Raw genomic sequence first — 25,243 nt, forward strand, 5'->3', positions numbered from 1 at the left:
TCCAGGCAGGAGGATGATGCAGTATTGGGGAGAACATGACATTCTTGACTTTTGCTGTTCCTGTGGTAACAATCTCAGTTTGAAAAGCCTTGGGAGGATGTAGCACTAGGGCCTGGGAAAAAAGCAGGGAATAGTAGGGGACGTTAAGTGGTATGACATCCTGGGACTCAGGTGAGAGAGCTAAGGAAGAGAAAGGCTATCTTTCTGCAAACTTGCTGGGCACTGTGAATTTTGGGCAATGGCATCACTGAGTCAGGGATAGGACCAGAAAATCAAACTAGACAGCATCTGAGATTCTGCTCAGTTCTGCTTCCTGGAACCAGAGTAGCTGGCCTCTTTGTCCAGGTGATGGTATGGATCCATGGAAGTGCCCTCCTGGGTTGGTGGGGCATCAACGTATGATGGACTGGTCCTTTCTGACCTTGAGAATGTGGTGGTGGTAACCATTCGGTACCGTCTGGCATCCAGGGATTCTTCAGGTAAGGTCCTACACTCTCCTCCCTGCCTTCAGTCTTATGTTGTGTTTTTATTGATACAACCAAAGATCTGAAGCTAGGTAGTAACTATAAAGAAAACTGATTTATCTAACTCAGAGTCTGAGAGGCTAAAAGTCTAGGATTGGGTGGATTTGTCAGATAGGACTTGTGAAGGGGTCTTAGCCACAACCCAACATGATGGAGACACAGAAAAGTAATGCTTAGCACATAGACAAGATCACATAGCAAGACAGGAAGCCAGTAGAAGGGCAGTCTTGTTCATTGTTTTGTGATTCTCTGTCTCAGGAGCAAACTAGGGTCCCCTGAACATTACATTATCCCCTCTGAAAATAGTATCCTTACTGACACAGTCATTTTTGCAAGTTTTACCATTACTTTAAAAATGTTACATTACTGAGCAGGGTTAATGAATCCTTGGGGAACAAAGTGCATCCAAATCACAGCAGTCACCAAGTAAAATATTCTAGAAACTTTCTCTAGTCGTGTTGTCTCTCTCAGGGACCTTGGATAGTACACTTCATAACACATCCTGTCTCTTCATCATAAGACTGATCCTTCATTCTCATTCTCCAGATGCACGGTTTGTTGCTTCTAAGCTTTGCAGGAGCTGTTTGCTCTTCTTGAAATGCCTACTATCCTGGAAAAACTCCTATTCATTCAGCAGGTCACAGCCTGAATGATATGGCCTCTAAAATATTAATGGCCTTTCCCCCTGTGCTATCCTGGTACATTGCAGGCCTCCAAGCCAGCAGGTAGCAAGTAGCAGAGCAGTTCAATGTTGGACATCTTGTGGAAAAGGAAAAAGGAAATCCTGGTAGAGAGAGTTCAATGAATGTTTATGTACGCTTGTTTCAAGGCACAGCACCTCCAGATGGTCACTCACGAATACTTCTACCTCTTGGAAATGGTCCCTTCTCCTATCCTGGACCATTTCCCACCTGTCAGCTGCCACTTTTCATCTCTTTGCTGTTCCTCTATTCCCACCTTGTTGGCCTCTGTGTCTTTCTCTCCGTGTCTGCTAATTCCCTAAGTGACCGCAGCAGGATTTTCCAGCTGCTTATTACATCCTCTACCCCTCCTTTGAACATAGAAGCCTATCTTTAAGTACCTTATATTGTCTCCTCTGGGAGACTTTGACTTCACAGGGACAGACTGAGACCTCAGGCAGATGTCACCTTGACAGGCTAAACTTGTCATTCACTACTCCTACCTCAAAAAAGGGCCTCCTCCTTTTCCCACAAGGTCCTCTGTGCAGCTGCCTGCAGCTCCTGTCTCACTGCTGCTCAGAATACATGCTGATGGGGCAACCTGGCGTCTTTTTTTTTTTATCTTGCTCTTCACATCAAGTCACCCAGCAAATCTTCCTAAATCCTCATTTAAAATATGGTCAAAATACAGCTACTGATCATCTATTCTTTGCTTGCACTCTAATTGATGTCCAAAGTCTATGGAATGGATCTCTGTGGTAATCAGTTCATCACTTTAAAAAAAAAATCCTTCTGGCCAGGTGTGGTCACTCACATCTGTAATCCCTGCACTCCGGTGGCTGAGTCAAGAGGATTGTTTTGAGTTCGAGACCAGCTTGGGCTACAAAGTGAGCTAGAGACCAATTTAAATTACACAGTGAGAACCTGTCTTAAAAAGACAAAAAGAATCCTTTTTCAATGTCTGTTACACACAGTAAACTGAGTACTCAGGAGAGATATAGGTTGAATTTTGTCATGTCTCTGCAGGGGCTTCCCACTTTTCTTACAATATCATGTAAGTCCTTGTTTTGGTCCACTGCACCCTCTATAGCTGTATGTCACACTAGCTATGCTCACATTTCCCCCCCTTGGTTCTGGGGCCTGTGTATCTGCTGCTTTCCCTAAACAGAATTCCTTTGTTGTATACTTAAAAGACCCATGTGCTCATTTCATTCGGGTCTTTACCAAATGCTGTTGTCTCTCCCTGCTTTCTTTGGTCATGTGATCCATAAATCTCCAGAGTGTCCCCTGCCTCTCCCTATTTCAAAGTTCATTTAACTCAAAGAACCTTCACCAACTGACAGTATATTCCCTTTTACCTGTTTTTTAATGATTGGTCTATAAGGTGAAATGAATTTACTGAGAGCTTTTACAGTTTGTTCCAGATTCTGCCCCAGGTCTTTGATCATTGTTGGATACTAACTCCACAGTACATAGCTGCTGGAGTGGTGTTTGTAGAGCTCTCATAGAACACTGCTATAGGAATGAGTAGTAAGCAAAATCCCCTGTGTTAGAAGTGTGGCTGCCCAGCCTCATTCTGGAAGGCTCACTGAGATCCCCAAGCCCATTTGTATTCCTGAGAGCCAGAAAATGATGTATCTGTTTCACCTCTACCCCGTTTTCTTGCCCCACAGGGGATGAACACAGCTGGGGGAACTGGGGTCACTTGGACCAGGTGGCTGCCCTGCGCTGGGTCCAGGGCAACACTGCCAGCTTTGGAGGGAACCCAAACTCTGTGACCATCTTTGCGGAGTCAGCAGGAGGTGAAAGTGTCTCTGTTCTTGTTAAGTGCTCCACTGTACAGTCTTTAATGTGGTAATGATGGAACCAGTCACTCCAGCCCTAGCCACCTTTGCATACAAGACTTGGGTTTGGGATTGACTTTACTCATTACACAACAGCAGATGATAGGAAGCCAAAGCCCCACTGCTGTTGGTCCCCAGGAAGCTCAGAATGCAATGTCCCATGACCACGAGAGTCTGTAGCTGCAACTTGTAATAGTAACAGTCTTGCTGCTGTTCTGGTTTGAGTTTTCTCTTTTAGTAGGCATGAGCATAAACTGCAAACAGGAAAAGGTGAGGATGCAATCAGGATAAAGTGTTGCAGTTTCACTGAGTAGATCTATGTGATCTGAGTAGATCTATGGGATTCAGGCACCCAGAGCAGGGGCTTCCTCTGAGGAAATCTGATGGCTTGTGAGTGCCCAAGACACTCACTGCAGTCTCTGAGGATGAGGGTGGACTGGTGGAAGTGGGTGAAGGAAAAAAGCTTGGAAGATGGATAGGAAAGGGAGGGATGGTACACAAGATGGGAGCCACAAGCATAATCCGGGGACAGGGGATGCCTTGCTGGTGTAAGTAACAGGGCTGAAAGGACACTGAGGGAAGTGATTACAGTTCTGGATCATAAAAATCCCTCCAACTAACTCAAAATTGAGCAAAGGGTCAGCCCAATTTTTTAAAATCCATGTTAGTTGGATAACCACAGGGAAATTATTTTATAGTTTTTAAAGCAGGAAAAAAAGTACACAGAAACCCAAAGAAGAAGAAAATCATTCACAATTCCATTACTCAAGAATAGCCACTACAGATGTCTTTACATGTGTTTCTCTTTTTTGTACAGTTTTATGCACATATGTATGTATGTATGTATGTATATATGCATCTATCTATCTATCTATCTATCTATCTATCTATCTATCTATGTATCTATGTATGTACGTATGTATGTATGTATGTATGTATGTATCTATCTATCTATCTATGTATCATCCCGTCATCACTCTATTCATTATCTCTCATATTTTTTCTCTTTAACTGTTATTTTTAATGAAGAATTGTAATGGAGCATAAATACTTTTCTAGTCATTAATAATCTTAAACAAGATTATTTTTATAATTGAATAGTATTTCATGATACAATAAACATTGCTTATTTACCAAGCCTCTTAACATTGAAACTGTGGTTTATTTCCAGTTTTCACTCATATTAACAATATTGACATTCTTAGATATCTTTGTGCACCTCCACTGACATTTCCTCTTTTGCTCTTCCTTTTTATTTTTACCAGTGCTAGATATTAAACCTATAGCCTTGGAAATTCCAGGAAAGATTCTGCCACTAAACTACACTCCTGGCATTCTCTCTCTCTCTCTCTCTCTCTCTCTCTCTCTCTCTCTCTCTCTCGTGTGTCTGTGACTCTGCTTCTCTCATGTTCACTGTCTCTCTGTGTCTGTCTCTGTCTGTCTCTCTCTCACTCTCTCATTTAATGATTACTGTTCTAAGGATAAATTCTAAGTAAAAAAAAAATGCTAAAAAAGGATTACCATGCTGTCTTTCCAATGGTTTTAATTGTTGTGATGAGCAGGTGCCACAATCTTCCTGTTTTGTGCCTAGCTCTGATGTCTGCTTCTGTCCTGCTGATGTCCTCTTGGGAAAACTGGGCCCAGAGAGATCCTGGGAAGCATGTGGGACATGTGAGTAGCTGCCTTGTTTAGGAATCATCAAAGTTTCCAAGTGAATAGCAAGACCAGACAAGCAGATGAAGGGAGCCTTAAGGAGCAAGTGAGTCACTGACTTCCTCTCAGTGAGCACCAACTCCTCCTGTCCACTCCCCTGCCAGGTACTATCCCCTTAGGCAAGAACCTCTCCAACAGGGCATTTCTGAAAGTGGTGTGGCCCTCGCTGCTGGTCTAGTCAGCAGGACGTCAAGCCTCTGGCTACCATAGGTCTCCTACCTTTTCTTCTTTTTTCCTGGAACCTTTCTTTCAGTGGAATTCAACCGTTATGCTCAAAGGCTAACTCACTCAGAATAGCTGAGCAGGAAGGCCTCTTTTGGGGCTCACATTTAAGTCATATTCTGTACTATCTGAGGTGCCTTCATGTGAGTCATGTTATCTAGGCCTCTTGCAGTTTTGCACAAGTTTCAGGGTGTGAGAAACATGATGACCTTTGAAGCATGTCACATTGTCCCGGCCTGTGGGTAAGTCCACGGAGACCTAGAGGGGGAGTGGGGATAAAGAAGGGACAAGAGACACAAAGGATGGAGACAAGACGAAGTCTGATTAAGTCTCGTTTATTCATGGAAGGAGTAACATATATACATATATATATATATGGTATTGAGGAGGAGGGATTTGGGTTCTGAGACGTCAGCAGCTAACTTAGCAACAGTGGCAAGACCGAGGGTTATAGGTCAATTCAAATTTCCTGGGCGCGGGCTCATAAGGCGGGCTAATTAACATAATTCCTGAATAGGCCAACAAGCTAGGTAGGCAAGGTGATGCTTAACTACCAAACTTAACTCCTAGAGGAAGTTAAGGTGGTGCGGCCTGCAGATATAAGGTGGCAGCCAATTACAGGGCTTCCCACAGGTCCCCCTTTACTTTAAAATATAAGAGGCATATAAGAGGCTGCATCCTTGAGGAGACTGTGCCTGTCTTGGGTCAGAGCGCTTCCACAGGGGGGCCAACCTAGCCTTACCCGTCATTGGAAGGCAGGGCAGCAAGAGGCCCAGTTCCTGTCTTAGGTGGAAGTTGGCATCCTGTGTGAGGCCCAGTTGTCCGTTTCTGGCTATCCAGTCTATCACACCAAGGCAAGAGAAATGGAGCCGGCAGCATGCTTTCACAAAGCATTATCATAATACAGTTTTGCAGCTCCACGTAATTTTTCCTCTATCAGCCATTCTAAGCCTGTGGTAATGGATTTGTAGGTTGCATTTTTATGGCATCCACCTGTTGTTTGACAAAAGCCATCAACTTAGTCATCATAATCCCTGGAGACAGGATCCAGGCTATTGGTTCCATCACCTGAAAGACAAAAGGTGCAAAAAAAATTCTCTCAGGGGTCATTTTTCTTCCCTGGAGTCATCTGTAACATTATCCTCTATTTGTTGCATTTGATCTATTTGTTTAACTAATCGTTCTGGCAGCCATCTTGCAGATTTCATCTCTTTAGAGTAAATGCATACTGATCCTCATCCCCAGATAAGGACTGGGTCTGGACCATGTCATGAGTTAGTCGGGGAGGTCTCTCCATGGTACAGAAGCAAATTACTTTTGTGCTTCAGTATGCCAAAAATGGGTGGCTGCTGACTGTCTGGCACACCCAAATTTAAAAAATTAAGTATGAATAAGGCATGAGAGAATATTTTTAGGTGTCCCCTTTGTGGGGTACCATTCCCCCTTTTTTATTTTATCAATAGTGAGTTTTAGTGAGAGATGTGCCCTTTCAACTATGCCTTGACCTTGAGGGTTATAAGGTATGCATTTTATATGATGAATATTAAGATGTTGATAGAAACAAGCAAAGGCAGAACTAGCATAGCCTGGACCATTATCAGTCTTTAATTGTTGTGGGCATCCCAAAACTGATAAGGTAGTTAACATATGGCTAATAACATGTTTGATAGCTTCGCCAGTCTGGGGAGAGGCATAAATGAAACCATAAAGGTATCTATAGTTACATGAACATATTTAAGATTGCCACACTCAGGAATGTGGGTGACATCCATTTGCTATAATGCGTTGGGCATAAGTCCTCTAGGATTAACCGCAAAGTGTGGAACTGGGAGGTGCATGGCACAAGAGGGGCAATTTTTTACTATCTGTCTGGCTTGCTCTCTGGTGATCTTGTGCATAAGACGGAGGGTGTGAGCATTGAGATGGTGCAATTGGTGACTCTTGTGCTGAAGTAACATTGTCATCATGATCGGGCAGGCACTTGGGCCACTGAGTTAAATCTCCAGCCCTGTGGATCAAACTCACAGCCTTGTGCTTGGCTGGCAGGTGCTTATGTCGCTGAGCTAAATCCCCAGCCCCTGCTTAATGCTCCTGAGAGAGGAACTCATATCACCCTTAAATTGCTTTTGGGTCTCTCTGTCAACATACGCATCCTTCCCTATTAACATATCAAGGTCATTGCTGGCTTGCTATTGCACCTGGAAGTCTCTTTGCAATTTTCTATATATTCTGATTTCCACAAAAGATAATCCCCACCTTATAAAGTCACTCGGGCCAATCCTTGCCAATCTGTAGGTGTGAGCCAGCCAAAGAATCCAAGACAGCAAGAGTATACATGGCTGTGCCTTCCTACTGTGTAACCACTGTTTTTAATTCTCTATTCAGTTTGAAATCGAAACCAGAGTAGTCTCGAATAACTCCACCCTCGGCGTCTGTCATTTTCATCACAGGGAAAGCCTCCATATCATCTAGCTTTAATATTGGATCAGGCCAGGGGGGTAAATTTAGAAATCATGCCTCTCAGCGGGGGTCGCTGAGTGGGAGAAATCTTGGAGGAAACTCTGGGGTTAGTTTCACTTTTCATTTTAAATTTTGCGAATTTTAGCCTTTCTAATTGAGCTATCAAATGCTGATGGTTGTTTTCAGTTTAATCTGTTGTTTTAAAAGTTCAATTTGGTCTTTTAATTCCTTCCTAGTATCACGCTGAAGCCAGAGCTATATGGCCATTACAGTGTGGGGGAGGGCATGTGTGGCTAAGGCTGCACTGGGGGCTTTGTCTGCTCTGGCCACCTGGTGCATGGGGAGACTGCAGTGTTAAGCCTGGAGGGGGTTGGGGGCTAGCAGTTTACCGGGTCGCTTTGCTTCCGAGTTACAGTTTATTAAGTCCTAATGGACAATTGCTTAATTTTTTTCCCTTTACTCTTCGCGTCTTTAAAGCCTTTCTTAAACTTTTAACAAAAATCTCACATTGGCTCATTTCTTGTCTTAGTGGACACAATTGCTATTTTTTTTCCTTTACCCTTTGTGTCTTTAGAGCTTTTCTAAACTTTCAACAAAAGTCTCATGCTGGCTAATTTCTTGTCCCATAATCGCTGTTTACTTACCGAGGTTCAGTGGTGTAGCAGGCTCCCACATTGGCCCTTTATTTTCACATTTTTTTTTTCTTTTTCCTTTTTATCGGTACCGGGGATCAAACTCAAGACTGCCTGCTTTACAAGGCAGGCACTTATGCCGCTGAGCTAAATCCCCAGCCCCTATTTTGTTTTGCTTTTTCTAGTTTGGACCCATGAACAGCATCCCTCACTAAGTCCCCTGTTCTCAGGTCCCACGTTGGGGGTGCCACTTGTCCCGGCCTGCAGGTAAGTCCACGGAGACCCTAGAGGGGGAGTGGTGATGAAGAAGGGACAAGAGACACAAAGGATGGAGACAAGACAAAGTCTGATCAAGTCTCATTTATTCACGGAAGGAGTAACAAATATATAGGGTATTGAGAAAGAGGGATTTGGGTTCTGAGACGTCAGCAGCTAACTTAGCAACAGTGGCAAGACCGAGGGTTATAGGTCAATTCAAATTTCCTGGGGGCGGGCTCATAAGGCAGGCTGATTAACATAATTCCTGAATAGGCCAAACAAGCTAGGTAGGCAAGTTGATGCTTAACTACCAAACTTAACTCCTAGAGGAAGTTAAGGTGGTGCGGCCTGCAGATATAAGGTGGCAGCCAATTACAGGGCTTACCACATCACATGTGTCAATTTTCTGTATAAGACGGGGGAAAACATGCTTATGTGTGGCAGGGGAACACTAGACAAAGGATAAACCATGGAGGAGCCATGGTTTAGCCAGACAATGGAATTCGAGACTCTACGTTGTATATGCTTACTCCACACAGCCTCTCTTAAGACATTCAACTTTGTTAATTGTAACAGAGATAATATAACTAAGACAGATATATAGCTGGGTAAAGTCACAATTCCAGCTAGTAACAGGTAACACTCTGTGGGTTCCAGAAGCTGTATCAGCTGATCTGTAGTATTTGTGGGTACCCCATAAATGTTTTTAGAAATTGGGCTTGGAAAAAACCCTTCCATCTCCATTGATGGAGAGAAGAGACGTTGTTGTTGAACTCTGTTTTTGCATATGGTCCCTGCAGAAAATTGCTGCCACTGCTGGGTGCAAAACCACCACATCAGCTGTCATGGTTCACTGTCTGCACCAGAAGACAGAGGATGAGCTCTTGGAGACAACTCTGAAAATGGTAAATGTTTCCATTTTAGTGACTCCACCCTGTGTATTTGGTCCCAGGCTCCATCCATTCAGTTATGTCTTTGACTGGGTCTAATCTTCTGGGGCAGTTGCTCACCTTTCAGGAGTAGTATCTGCCTCCTGATCCAAACTGGTATTTTTATTCTTCCCTCTATATTGTAAAGTACTTCAGTTTTCAAATAAGGCCCAATGGTAGTCATTTTTGAGCATATAACAAAATACTTGAGAAAAGCAAAGGAAGAAATACTTATTTTGGCTGACAGTTTCAAGGTCTAAGTTCATTATCACTTGGTAATATTGTTTTTGGGTCTATGAAGAACCTCCTGGCAGAGGGGAATGGCTAAGGAGGACTCCTCACAGAGAGAGAGAAAGAAAGAGAGAGAGAGAGAGAGAGAGAGAGAGACAGAGAGAGAGAGAGAGACAGAGAGACAGAGAGACAGAGACAGAGAGAGGCAGGGGAATTCAGGACAAGATATAATCTCCAAGGGCATGCCCCCAAAAGATTTACTCTCTCAGACTATGCTACTGTACAGTTTTCCACAATAAATCATCAAATCATGACCACATGAATGAAGTCTGAGCTCTCCTGACTTAATCATTCTCACAATGTCACTTCTGAAGTGCTGTATTAGGGGACAAGCCTTCAACTCATAAGAATAACAGCTTCAACAGTAATATGATGAAAACTGCAGAACAAGCACTCAATTCCTTTTAACTTAATATTTTGCCATTCAAGTTTTCATTTGTATTTTAATGAATTAAATATTAGATATTTTTACAAATAGCTAAAATTCCTTATCTTAGGTGGAGATACTGTGATAAACAGAAATACTGAAACAACACCCACAATTTGGAGGCAGATTTATCTTACGTTGATGGGCACGGATCAGGATAATTCTTAAAATATCAGGCCCTGATCTTTGGTGGTCTAGGACTTAAACGTGATAAGCAAGCAGGAAGTATAGAGGCAGAATTGGCTAGTCAGTTGGGGATTGGTTCTTACAATATGCCTCACAGTGACCAGTTATGCACCAGTGACCAGCCATTTCTAGAAGACAGAAGCAACAAAAACTACAAGAGGAACTAACCTGGGCAGCTAAGAAACTGACTGGGGCATGAGAACATCTTGTGCTACAGAAACACAAAGTTTTTCAGAATGTTGACCCAATTTACCTTTGTTGATTTAGAGACTACATAAATTATAACATAGTAGTGGCCTAATATTCTATTTCAAAATTCAGCTTCAATTAGGTTTTAAAGATAATCATAAACCTATACAGTCACTCATCTATCATCTAGCCATATATTCATTTAAATATCATTTCATCCACTTGGTTAATATCTTTGATTAATCTAGTAATAACTCTCTGGTAAATAATCATTTATTTATCTTCAGTTTTCTATCATCCAGGAGTCATCCTGCCAACATATACCTACACTCTAACACCAGTTTTCTAAAAGTATCAACCTATTCATAATGTATCTGCTAGTTTTATCTTTTAACTATGCATCCACCAACTCACCAATAGTGTATGTATAGACCAATTTCTTCCCTGTTTCTTCCCTCCCTCCTTTCATCCATTCCCAGATAATCAAGATTCATCCCCTGAATGCCCATGCTCATAAGGGGAATATATAAGGAAAAACACAACCATATAGTTAGTAGATGAGACATAGTGGGGCCACAAAAGTGGTAAACAATTTTTATATCCAGTAAGAGTGCTTCTTGGAGAAGGTGATCCTTGAGGACTGATGGATGGCTGTGGTGATCTGCCATCACAGAGAAACTCAGCAGAACAAGTGATCAAAAAATAACATCCAGGGTCTATTAGATCAACCCCCTTTGTCAAGGAAGGTGTGAGACAGGAGTCATTTGAAGCCTTGGTCTGCAGGTCTGAGTCTTTGACACAGGAGGATTCTTTTGGACTCGTAGTGTTGACCACAATCCTTTTGTTCTGCCTGTGTGTCTATGAACCTAGTCCAGTATGATCTTGGTTCATCAGGCTCAGACGAAGAGACAAAAATTTTCAGAAAATTAAGATACAGCTATCTGCTATTATTTCCCAGATAGAGGTAAATATCGTAACTCTTCTCCATTTGGCATAGGAAGACACAGATTATACAACAATAGTTACTGCCACTGGGAATATTAAGGACAACTTTCTGAGATTCTTGAATGTTTGTGTAAATTCTTCTACAGGAATACCTCGACCCTAGTACTCTCTCTCTCTCTCTCTCTCTCTCTCTCTCTCACACACACACACACACCACTTATGCTTGGTGGGACTGCAAACCATAACAGAGTTATCTCTAGTGGTTGCTTCCCACTTACAGCTCCGACCTCTCAGCTTAAAGTGGAACGTTTTAATTCCTGCAGTCTTGGTAAGCAAATACCAAAGACAATCATGTGTTTCACTGAGTTTTGCTGAGCTTGTTTAAGTCAGGATTTTCTAATGCAGTTTGATAAAAACTATCTCAAGTTGAACAGAAAGGAAAAGTAATATTGTCACAAACTCTTCAGTAAAAGTTCAAGAGAAGATGGCTTAGATCCTTAGATCCAGCTAGCTGAACTTAGATGCCATGAAGATTTTATTGAGAATCTACCTTTCTTCATTGTTCTCTTATTTGTTGGCTTCTCTCTGAAGCAAATTAGTCCTTGAAGGAGCTGAGGGTAGGGGGTAGGGTGGGGATTTTAAAGACAACAGCAATCTAGACTAATCTCCTATCTGCTCAGATATATTTATCCCACCATTTTCAGCAATTGTTTTAGCATAAACTGTTGGACTGATACAGTTACGTATCCATCCTTGAACTAATTTCTATGTTCAGGGATATGAAGCTTCTCCCAGCTCCCAGTTCAGTGTGCTTGGTCAGTAACTGTTGTATTCTCTGGGTTTAGCCACACCCTTTTCATTTGCATTTCATCCTTCCAAATGGCCCTGGAAGGAAGTTACAGCAGAAGATTCTCTAAAGCAGAGTGAGTGGCTAAGCAGCTGAGGAGCCTTAGCCTTCGTTGAGGAGGAGAGATCTCCTGGGAGGTTACAGGCTTGAATAGCTATATATGAATGGAGACCAGGATCTCACTGCTAATGACAATACCCTCTCTGAAGATATATAGGAAACCCCAGTGGTACCTTACCTTTTCCTCCTACCTCCTTTCCTGTTCCCCAGTGGGTTTCCTGTGTCTGGTAACATTAACTGTGAAACACCTTATAATCCTGTCCTCTCTGCTTCCTCAGCTGGGATCATATTACTTTCCTTAAGGGCTTGTGAAAAACTGGCATTTGTTTAGCCATTTGGCAAAGATTTCATCAGCATACATTGTGTGACAGAATCTAATAGAGCAGCTGGGATGTAACAGTGAAACAGACAAGATTCCTTGCCCTCTTGGAGCTCTCCATTCCCATGAGAGATGAGTGCAACAGAAAAATAAACAATGTGGTATGCTTAACGAATGTTCACTGACAAGGTAAAAAGGGAAAGTGGGAAATCAATAGCTGTTTGAATATAAACTTTAGGGTCAGGGGTGGCTGCCTGAGCAGCAGTGACTTTTGAGCAATGCTCTAGAGCAGGGAAAGAAACCAGCTGTCAGGAAATCTGAAGGAAGAGTGTACCAGACAGAAAGGACAGCTACTGCAAAAGCTCTGATGCAGCAGGCCAGTGCTACAGTGGAGGAAGGCAGTGGAGGAGTGGAAAGACTAGAGGCTGAGGAGCTCATGGGAGATGGGTGAGATGGTTACTAGAAGGACTGGATTGCAATGCGACATGTAGCGCTCAGGTCATGTTCAGGGGGCTTTGAATAGAGCAGTGATGTCTGCGATTTCCCACAGGTCTCTAACTGCAGTATGGTCTAGACAGCAGGGCAGAGTAGGGTGGGGCCAGGCCAGCAAGAACAGGTAGAAGGACACTGTGCTGCAGAGGCCCAGACAAGGTGTTCCCACAACCAGTGCAGTGGGGTGAGACAAGTAGGTAGAGTCTTGATATTTTTAACTTGATGATGAGCGGGGTCAGAAGAGCGAGAGCAAGAGAGGAGGAGATGTTACCCCTGATTGCTCTGACCTGAGCAGCAAAGGACACAGCTTCACAGCCACCTCTAACTCTGACCACATGGCAGCAATCACTATAGCATTCATTCATGTTTGCTGACGCCCATTCTCTCCAGCTGTGGCTGCCTAACATGGGCCCTCACTATCACTCTCCTGGCTTTTACTCTCTCCTTCGTTCACTCTATCTTCCTTATTATCAGGCCTTTCAGTTCCACAAGACTTAGTGCACTAAAAAACATACAAAATACCACCTCCTTCTTAATGGTCTACCAATGTTTATAAATAAGAGGAATACTTTTGCTGCCCATGCTAGTCACACTTCTGTTACTCCAAAAATAAAAAACCCTGAGATAATCATCTTAATAAGAAGAAATTTTTCTTTTCTTTTTTTCTCATAATTTTGGAGGTTTCTTTTCATAATCTTTTGATCCTAAGCCTTTTACCTGTTCTGGAACATTTTAGAAGGAGCAGCTAAAGAGGCAAAATTGCTCACCTCATTGTCAGGGAGGGAAGGAAGACAGAGGAATGGACAGGAAACTGCTACCTTCAAGTATGCATTGACCCAAAGACCTCTTATAAGTACCCATTTCTGCAAGCTCCCACCATTTGGGCTTTGCTAAGTTATTTAAATTCCAAATTATAACACCTTCATTGAGTTAGTTCTTCAATAAATACCTAAATGCCTTACAGGGAAGATATAGGAGATAAATAAGCTTCATTCAGGTTTCACTTATAATGTACTGAGCCACACATTCAGTGTTAATGAGTCAGTGATACAGTATATCCAAAAGAAGAGACCTGACTATCTCTACCATGTAGAAAGTGGTAATATGTGATCTGTCATGTCATAAAGCTATAAAAAAAAAGTTGGAAAGCAGAGCAACTTGTGGATTCATGAAATGATGGCTACCCCCCCCAAAATTATAGTAGTATACAACATTATTGGGAGGCAGAAGCCAAAGAAACTTCCAGTGTTAACACTGGAAAACATTAAGCTCTTCCCAGGCAATGTTTTATCAAAAATAAATTTTCTATATAACATATTTTTGCAAGGAATATATGTTGTACCATGTGTCTTTGAACAGAGACTCACACACACAATAAAAATGATGAAAATGGTGTGACAAAAGGCTGACAGGACCCTAACTCTGGAATTCCCCATGGATCATGGTTCAGCATTTGCTAATTCAATTTTTATTAAAATTGTGCAGACATATTGACTATGATACGTTACAGATTGAAATACATTTATAGATATGTTAATGTAAATATGTATATATATATATATATATATATAGAGAGAGAGAGAGAGACAGAGAGAGAGAGAGTCGTGCTTCTCTATCACCTCTGTTATCAGCTTACCAACACTTGCTACCTTGTAAAGTTAAGCCTTTTGTTTTATGAATGTACTCCCAGTTTTAGGAACTTGAGCTTCTATGAACAAGGTTCAGAGCCATGGTACTGGATTTATTCTCTGATTAGTAGAGGGAGGCATGGGAGTTATTTGGGGAAGGGAAACCACAAATATGTTAATGCTTTCTTCCATAGAGTTTCCTCATTGTGCCCCCTGTGACTGATGGTGTGCTGCTACCCAAAGCATCAGAAGACGTGGCTGGAAAAAATTTCAACACTGTCCCCTACATTGTGGGAATCAACAAGCAAGAATTTGGCTGACTTAAGCCAACAGTGAGAGTGTACAGGCCTCTCAGACAGATCTACCACTCTCCCTTATCATTCCTTCAGCCTCTGATCCCAAGAGTTCCTCTTTTCCTAAGCCCCCTACCTAGTCCAGGACAGTTGCTTCTAGAAATAGCCTTGTGGTTAGCTATAATGTGCCTATAGGGTACAGCATGGGGAAATCTCCCCACCCTCTGCAACACTCATTGCCTTCCTATTAAAGAATCCTTATGCTCAGACTCAGAGGCCTTTAAAGATTAAAAAAAAATAAAAAGAAAGAAAAATTTGTGCCAGTAGAAAAATTCAGGTTGTTTATAATGAATAAGAAATGTCAGGCTTGTGAGGTAATAGGTTCCACCTTAGACTTGAGCTCACAGGTCCCATGGCTTTCCACCATATACTCTCAAGTTCCCGCAGTGGGGACATTCACATAAAATATCTTGTTGAAATAAAATTGGCTTTTAAATGGGAAGAAGAGCTTTTTTTCTGTGAAAGATAATGGCAGGACACTAATTAAAATGTTAGGATAGGTTTTATTCATTAATGATAGTGCAAGAAAAAGATGAAGCATGACTTGAACTCAAATACATGACCTGAATGCCTGTAGATGTTCCAGGCTGGCTGAGTTCAGGAAGGTACTGACGAATGACCTGACTAGATCACTGGATTTGTTCACCAGACACATTTGTAGGAGAAGTAGACTTCCCTCTGTTTATGAGAGAACATAGAGAGAGGCCCCATTAAAGTTAGACCTTGATTCTTCTGTAGGGATTATCTCAGAAAGATAATCAGTTATTGCCACACATGTATGTATTTCAAAGCGTTTTCCAAAAATTATAACAAAAATTCTCTCAGTTTGGGTTGGAGATTTACATCCCAGTGGCAGAGAAAGGGCTGATATTTGTAAGCTTTCTAAAGTGACTGGTCTAGGAAAAGACTCAGAGATCTATTTGTATGCACCAGGCTTACACTGGAGAAAACAGTAATTTTACCTGTAAGCACTGAGTATTCTCAGGCAGACATTTTGAGTATGCAGTCATCTCAGGGCATGGGTTTAAGCTGCTAGAAGGACAGAATTGGATCAAGTCTATGAGTGCAGAAGTTTGCATAGGGTGTCACATGCAAGACCTGCAGTTCTCACTTCAAAAAGGGCTCAAAGCTTTTCAAGACCAAAGCTACAATGTTGATCTTGTCTTCCTGAGTCCTCTTGAGTCTGCAGGGCCTTGTCAGTTAGTGCCTTCTTTCCCTGATCCCTCGGCTTCAACACTACCCTAACTTGTGTTTTCTTACTTCTTAGGTGACCAGTTTTTTTTCCTGACCTGATAAATACTGTTCAGTGAAGCCATCCTCTTTATACTCCTTTGTTTTATTCATATAACTCCATTCATTACATTGATTTTTTTTCTTTTCAGATTCATAAAAGACCCCATCCTATCAAGGCCCAATGAAAAACTTGCTCTTTGTGCTGATTTTGTTGGTTGTTTAGTTTGGTTCTTCTTGTTAATGTCTAATAATTTGCAAATATTTAATTTTTTTGTTGTTTTTAACAGATGCTAGGATATCCAACCTCTGAAATAAAAATGGACCAGAATATGATACAATCATTTTTTGCAAAGTCTTATGCCATACTTGTAAGTTAGACACTTATATCACAGAAATTGGTCCATTTCAATAACAGGAAAAAATTGGGACCTGAGACTCTGCCCCCTTTTTTCTCACCTTTCCTCTTTCACCACCCACCAATGGTTTACACAGGAATCAAGGGTTTCATGAAAAACAAAGTCTTCTTGCCTGGCTGAGGAAGAAGTCAGGTTATTTACCAGGTGGGATGGTTATTTATTATGCTTTTCAGAACATTTCTGAGGATATGCTTCCTGTAGTCATTGAGAAGTATTTAGGAGATACAGACGACCCTGTCAAAAGAGAGTTGTCCTTGGACCTGATAGGGGATGTGCTGAAATATCGAACATAATAGCAACTAAAATAAAGAAGCAACTCCGGGAAGCTATAAAGGAATTCAAACTAGAAATAGTCTCCCCAGTAAAAGAAGAAATGATAAAAGAGGTGAAGGAGATGCTGAACATATCTAAAGAAGACACAGTTTAAAAACTGGAGGAACTAAAAAAGAATCCCTGGATGAGCAATATAAGAAACAAACAGAATACATAAAGCAGATGCAAAGAGAAATACAGGAAATCAAAAATTCCACTGAAAGTTGTCAAAACTGACTCAACGAAAGTTGAAGATAGAATTTCAGACCTCAAAGACAAGATTGCAGCTAGTGAACAGAAAACGAAAGATCTTTAAAAAAAAACCAAGGAATCAGGAAATAACAATTCAACAGCTGCAAGATGATGCAAACAAAAACAACATAAGATTAATAGGGATACATAAACAAAGGGAACAGCACAAATGATATCAAAAGGCGATTCACAGAAGTCATAGCTGAAAATTTCCCAAACATGAAAATGGAAGCTGACATTAGGATTAGTGAGGCATATAGAACTCCAAATAGGCATAACCAAAATAAAACTACACCCAGACACACAATAATCACATCCCAGAAATCCAGCATAAGAATAGAATACTAAAAGCTGTCAGAGAGAAAAGACAGATCACCTATAAAGGAAGCCTATCAGAATCACAGCAGACTTCTCAACACAAACAATGAAGTCAAGAAGAGCATGGAGTGAAGTATTTCAGATCATAAGGAAAATGATTTTTAACCTAGACTGATGTACCCTTCAAAACTGTCCTTCAAAATGGGTGGAGAAATAAGATACTTCCATGATAAAGAACAGCTGAAGAACTTCATGATCACCACGCCAACCCTGTAAAGAGTACTGAAAGACATTTAGATACACTTAGGGAAAAACCACTAAGCAAGCAGACAATTGAACATAACAGAAAGATAAAGATGCAACAGCAGAAAGATAATGTCAACAATAGCCAACATATAACAGTTATAACCATTAATGTAAATGGTCTCAATGCACCAATTAAAAGAAACAGACTGGCAGAATGGATCAAGAAACAAAATCCTACCATATGCTGTCTACAAGAATGTCATCTAACCCATAAGGATACTCACAGACTGAAAGTCAAAGAATGGAAAACAATATATCATGCAACAGGAACCCCCCCCCCAAAAGCCAGGGTAGCCATTCTGTTTGCAGACAATGTGAGCTTCAAACCAATAATAATCAGAAGAGATAAAGAAGGTCATTACATACTGGTTAGGGGAAAACTTCAAGAGGCAGAGATAACAAATATATATGCAACAAATTCCAGAGCACCCAGGTATATAAAACAAGTATTAACAGAAATAAAAAACCAAATTAAGAATAACATAATTATAACAAGAGACCTTAACACACCATTCACACAAAGGGACAGATCAACCAAACAGAAAATCAGCAAAGCACAGAACTAAATCACACCTGTGAACAAATGGACTTGATAGACATATACAGAGTGTTCTACCCAACAACATCAGAATACACATTCTTCTCAGCAGTACATGGGTCATTCTATAAAATAAACCATATTTTAGCTCACAGAGCATATTTAAATAAATGCAGAAGAGTTGAAATTATCCCAGCGTGCTATCAGGTCATAGTGCCATGAAATTAGAAATTAATGATAAATGATGCTGAAAAAATCCCAGAAACACATGGAAACTGAATAACACACTCTTGAGTAATCAGTGGATCACAGGGGAAAGCAAAGAGGAAGTTAAACAATACCTACAAACAAATGAAAGTACAAATACAACATATCAGAATCTGTGTGATGCATTGAAAGCTGTCCTCAGAGGAAAATTTATTGCACTGAGTTCCCACATCAGGAAAACAGAATGTATAAAAATAAATAATCTGATGTTACACCTCAAACATCTAGGAAAAGAAGAGCAAGTCAAGCCCAAAGCCAAAAGAAGAGAAGAAATTTTAAAAATTGGAGCAGAAATTAATGCAATTGAGACTAAGAAAACAATCCAAATGATCGATGAATCAAAAAGTTGGTTCTTTGAAAGAATAAATAAAATTGATAAGCCCCTAGACAACCTTATTTTAAAAAGGAGAGAAAAAGCTCGAATTAATGCAATAAGAAATTAAAAAGGCAAAATCACTACAGACTCTGTAGAAATACAGAAGATCATCAACACCTATTTCGAAAACCTGTATTCTCAAAGGTTTGATAACACAGAAGAAATAGACAGATTCCTAGAAACATATGAAGTACCAAAGCTAGGTCAAGAAGATGTAAAACTGCTGAATAATCCAATTTCTATTAATGAAATTGAAAATGTAATTAAGTCCTTACCTACAAAGAAGAGCCCAGGCCCAGACGGATTCACTGCAGAATTCTACAAGAAGTACAAAGAAGACTTAATGCCGACACTCCTCAAACTGTTCAATGAAATTGAAAGGGAAGCAATCCTTCCTAAGTCATTTTTGGAAGCAAATATTACTCTATTAACAAAACCTGAGAAAGACCCAACTAAAAAAAGAGAACTACAGACCAATCTCCCTAATGAACACAACTGCAAAAATCCTCAATAAAATATTGGCAAATAGAATGCAGCAAATCATCAAGATGATGATACACCATGACCAAGTGGGATTCATCCCAGGTATGCAGGGATGGTTCAACATACGTAAATCAATAAATGCAATTCTCCATATTAATAAAACCAAAAGTGAGAATCACATGATCATTTCTATAGATGCAGAAAAAGCTTTTGATAAGGTCCAACATTCATTTGTCATAAGAATCTTACAGAAAATTGGGATAGTCTTTACCTCAATGTAATAAAGGCCATCTATGACAAACCAACAGCCAATATCATACTAAATGGCCAAAACCTGAAGGCATTTATTTTAAAAACAGGCACAACACAAGGATATCACTTATCACCGCTCCTATTTAATATAGTACTGAAAATACTAGCCAGAGCAATTAGACAAGAGAGAGAAATAAAAGGGGTAAAGATAGAAAAAGAAATTAAATTATTATTATTTGCAGATGACATGATACTCTACATAGAAGACCCTCAAAACTCCATTGAAAGACTCTTAGATATAATAAATTCAGCAAGGTAGCTGGATACCAAATCAATACTCAAAAATCAATAGCATTCCTGTACACTAACAACAAGATCACAGAGAGAGAAATAAGAGAAGCCACACCCTTCACACTAGCAACCAAAAAAATGAAATAGTTAGGAATTACTGTCATGAAAAAAGTGAAAGACCTATACAAGGAAAATTATAATACACTGAAAAAAGAAATTTAGAGGATCTCAAAAGTGGAAAGACATCCCTTGCTCACGGATAGGAAGAATAAATATTGTGAAAAGGGCCATTCTCCCAAAACTACTATACAGATTCAATGCAACCCCAATAAAAATACCATCAATGTACCTCATAGATCTGGACAAATCACTCCTAAAATTCTTCTGGAACCAGAAGAGACCTAGAATAGCAGATAGTTCTAAGCAGTGAAGGCAAGGCAGGAAGCATCACACTCCCTGACCTGAAGTTATACTATAAAGCAACTGCAGTTAAATCAACATAGTACTGGGGTCAAAACAGAGCCGAAGATCAATGGATTAGATTAGAAGATTCAACTGCAACTACAAACACACTCAACCACCTTATCTTAGATAAAGGGGCCAACCATGTTCACTGGAAGAATGACAGTCTCTTTAATAAATGGTGTTGGAAAAACTGGCTCTCTCTATGCCGAAAACTAAAACTAGACCAATGCCTATCATCATGTACTAAATTAAAACCTAAATGCATTAAAGATCTGAATATTAAAACAGAAACACTAAATCTATTGGAAGACAAATTGGGTAGAAACCTTGAAGACATAGGGATAGGTAGAGAATTCATGAACAGGACTCAAACCGCACAAGAAATACTTCCCAGAATCAATAACTGGGATCACCTCTTATTAAAAAGTTTTTGCATATCAAAAGAAATCTCCAGCATAGTGAAAAGAAAACCCGCAAACTGGGAAAAAAATCTTAGTGAACTCTCCCTCAGACAAAGGACTTCTATCTAAAACATATAAAGAATTTTAAAAAATGAGACCCCCAAAATTCAAAGGTCCAATCCAAAAATGGGCATCTGAGATGAAAACACACTTCTCAGATGAAGAAATACAAATATCAAATAGATACATGAAAAAATGTTCATCATCATTACTCATTGGAGAAATATAAATTAAAACCACACTGAGATTCCATCTCAATCCTGAAAGAATGGCCAGGATGAAGAAAACCACCAACAACAAATGCTGGAGAGGCTGTGGGGAAAAGGAACTCTCCTGCACTGTTGGTGGGAGTGTAGACTGGTACAACCTTTGTGGAAGTCAGTCTGGAGATTTCTCAAAAAGCTGGGATTGGAAGTCCCATTTATTCCAGCTATTCCACTTCTAGGCATATTCCCTGAAGGACTGAAAGTATCGTACCACAGAGATACATGTACACCCATGTTTACAGCAGGACAATTTGTAATAGCCAGATCTTGGAAATAACCTAAGTGTCCATCAACTGAGGAATGGATAAAAAAGTTGTGGTATTTTTATATAGTGGAGTACTACTATTCAGCTATAAAGAATGATAACATTGAGATATTTATAAATAAATGGGAGCAGCTTGAGACCATACTCACAAGTGAAATAAATCAAACCCACATATATAAATACCGAATAATTCCCTAGTATAAGAAATAATAACAATACATAAAATTATGTGGCAATCATGATTCTCCATTATATTGCTTTGAAGCCTTATAATGTTTATATTCATTAATTGTAATGGTTTTATTCTGGGCTATTTGATTTTATTGTCTGTGATGGTATTAACAGCTATTTTGGAGAAAACAAGTCATCATAATAGTAGTGCTGATTTAATATCATCTTGCTTTGAAGTCCAATCATACTTTTGTTCTTTAGTCTCAACATGTTATATCCTATTGGATTTTATTATATGTAATAATATAAACAAAAACTTGTCATTGTCCTGGTTTTACATTGTCTTGATATGTTTGATGCTACAGTATACGAAGCTGTACTCTAATATTTCAAGGAAAGAGACACTATGGTAACTACTTTTATGCCGGGATATCTTCTGGTGAAACACTATGTTGCTTAAATTGTTATATTCTGACCTGTGCTGTTTTGTTGTTATGTCCTCTTTTATCTCAATCTCCTTTATTATTTCTTAAATCTTTTTAATTAAGGGAAAAATAAATAAAAAATAGCAGGATATATTATAGTAACCCACTTTGTTTTCCTACTAACTTGATTTGAAACTCTTATTGGTCTCACCATCTTGTTTTGACTGATTTTACTCTATTCTGTTTTGCTTGATAGCACCAAGTTTGAGAGTATAGGCAACAACTTTGAAGACAATAAGATTCACTATGATGCCCATTCTGGTTTGACTATTATCTTCTTTTGAAGTCCTGTAATGTCTCCAGTGTTTTGGTTTTATTGGTTTTGTTCTTTACTGTTTTGTTCAATTTTATTATAACTGATGATATAGGCAATTCTTTTTAAGATAGCAAGAGGCATTATGGTAACCATTGTTAATCACCTTGTATTCTGTTTTTACATTATGTACTATGTCTATCCTTTTAATTTGACTGACTCTGCTTTGTTATGTCACATTTGGTTTTATTTTCTTCAAAAAGAAAAATAATAAGAACTGTGGGAGTAAGAAAACCCAAAATGTGTAATTGTCATTGTAAAAAAGAGAGGAAAAAAAAGTGCTCTCAATAACTGCATGTATATTTAAGCGTATAAGATAGATAACCATATTACTGAGTTTTTGTTGGATCATTGAACAGAACTGTTTGCAGTCTCGCTGTTTGAATATCTACTTTATATGCTTTAATTTTGTAACTTGAACAAGTATTTCTAAGATGACAATATGTAATCTAATAATTTCCTACTGTTTTTTTGAAATTCTGTATTACTTGTATCCTTTTTCTGTTTTTTTCTTTTTCTCCTTAAATAAAATTCAAAAAATAATTCTAGACTAATCATTCTCAAAGTGAAAATGCAGACCAAGTGACCAGAATCTCCCTTAACAATGTAGATTTTCACACAATAGTTAATGGACTGAGGGCCAAGATTCCATATTTCAAACAGCCTGCCAAGTCATGTTGCTGCTGCTGCAGGCCCATGAACCACTTTTGGTAGCAAAGGGTATTTTCTTCTTTTGCACCAAGTGGTGCCTCAGAAGAGAAGACCAACCTCAGCAAGATGGTGATGAAATACTGGGCCAATTTTGCTCGAGATGGGTAAGATTAATGTAAAGATGGAGCAGGATTGGTGGGCAGATTGGGAAGGAGTGGTTTCTAATCTCTGTGACCCTGAGACCCTGTGCTCTGACAGTGAGCATACAGGGTATGCAAGGAAATATAGAGGTCTCCATATGATGAGGCCTTTGATACTCTTGGCAGAGATAAATCAAGGGATCCCTGCAAATCTCAGAGAACTGTTGCAGTGACACACAGCAGTCCAGGAACCCCAATTCAGAAGGACTGCCTCATTGGCCAGAGTACCAACCACGGAGAGGAAAGTTACCTACAGAATAGTGCCACTACCAAAGCTTCTCAGAGGCTGAAAGTCAGGGAAGTAACTTTCTGGATGGAACTCAGGGCCAAAGATGCATTGAAAATACACCAAAGAGAACACACTGAGCTCTGAACATTGTGCTGGCCTTTAAAATCGGTGGAGCTAAACAGTTGTATTCTGTAGAAGATGCTTGTTAGCTATAGGGATATCTTATGTAGAGGCTGGACTATGGTTGGAGTAAGCAAAGGCTATAGAGGAATAACAAAAAATAAATGTACTTTGGGAGGTGAAATCAGTGTTTATGTTTTGGACTGGAATTGAATCCTTTCTGCTCCTACAGAGGATAGTATCACAGGCACCATGTGGAAGATACATCCGCAGAGGTGATTTGGTGAATGATTACCCTGAAATATGAATGAACACTAGCTTACCTTCCAACCACAGGTCATCATATATGTGAGTTGAATGACTCTGAAAGATTTACACAAGAGCTAAAGGCCAAATGTGAGTCAGTGTTCATCTATAAATCATTTTCTTTCTTGTTCCTTTATCCACTCAGCAACTCTGCCTTTTAGTTGGAGAATTAAATTTCTTTACATTGAGTTAATTATTGATAGGTTAGGTCTCATTATAGCATAACATAAGTTGTTTCCTAGTTTTGTTGTACTTATTTTTTTTTTTTTTGTCCTTCTTGTATAGTCTTTCTTGGTGGATAAATGAATTACTTTAGTACTGTAGTGAATTTTGATTCCTTATTATTTTTGGCTTGTCTGTTATAGATTTTTGCTCTGTGCTTACCATATGGCTTACAAAGTTAATCTTTGATTATAACAAGCCATCCCAAGGTGATAATAACTTATTACGCTATTAAAAATAAGAAAATGATCAACACCATTTCAAGAGGAGGACACACTGCATCAGACCCCTCCAAGGCTGGTATTGATGTGGCTGAGAGGCAGCCCTGTCCCACTGCTGCACAGGTTTCTGCCTGATGCTTGAGTCAATGCAGGCTCTGTCTGTGAGCTTTAGCTTTCATGGTGGCTTTCCCTTGAAAAAGGATGCTGGGTCTCATTCTGCATTCTGAGACAAAGTCTTGTACTAGATTCCATGCCTTTCTCTGTATCACGTATAATCTTGCTTCTTGGTCTACCATCACCCAACTTGGAGAAGCAGCAGAGGCAGTCTGGTTCCATGTTTTTCCAGACTCCTTCCCTAGGTTTTGCCCTAGTGGTAGGGGTCATAGGACTTTACCCAGTACTGGATTTTACTGAGCAGAACTGGTACTAGGCTTGAAGACTAAGGTCTGAACATAGTATATCTGGGACAAATGTAGGCTTCATTGCCTTCTAATACTGAAGCAGTGATAACACATCTGGCCTGGTACATCATCCAGTGAAAGGAACACAAACTCGGAAAAAATAAGCAGCTTTGTTATAATTGTTGGAAAGTTGGGCAAAATAAACCAGATTACAAAAATTTGAAAAAAGACCTGGTTCTTCAATGTTCAGGTGATGTCACATTCCAACAAGCATCAAGAGCTTTCAAAACAATATGACCTCACTCAGTCCTCAGAAAAGGGATCAGACTAACCTGGAAATAATCTGAATGGGAGGACTCTCAGATAAACAGTGGTTTTAAGGAAATTCAATGAATTTGAATCTATTACCTCTTCAAGCAGGAGA

General features: G+C 39.8%; 1 long non-coding RNA gene and 1 pseudogene across 1 annotated transcript; both read left to right on the top strand.

The window, feature by feature from the left end:
- Nucleotides 1–348: 348 nt before the first annotated feature.
- LOC101787233 (putative inactive carboxylesterase 4) lies at nt 349–3,062 on the top strand (annotated as a pseudogene).
- A 4,355-nt stretch (nt 3,063–7,417) lies between these two features.
- On the top strand, nt 7,418–16,296 carry LOC134475599 (uncharacterized). The gene is made up of 4 exons (XR_010046780.1): nt 7,418–7,549; nt 8,261–8,342; nt 9,134–9,238; nt 14,841–16,296. It is a non-coding gene; the product is annotated as an uncharacterized LOC134475599 (long non-coding RNA).
- Nucleotides 16,297–25,243: the final 8,947 nt, after the last annotated feature.

This window comes from Cavia porcellus, unplaced genomic scaffold, assembly GCF_034190915.1.
Source record: "Cavia porcellus strain 051 isolate PalLab524CR breed Dunkin Hartley unplaced genomic scaffold, mCavPor4.1 scaffold_4, whole genome shotgun sequence".
In the NCBI taxonomy this organism is placed as follows: Eukaryota; Metazoa; Chordata; class Mammalia; order Rodentia; family Caviidae; genus Cavia; species Cavia porcellus.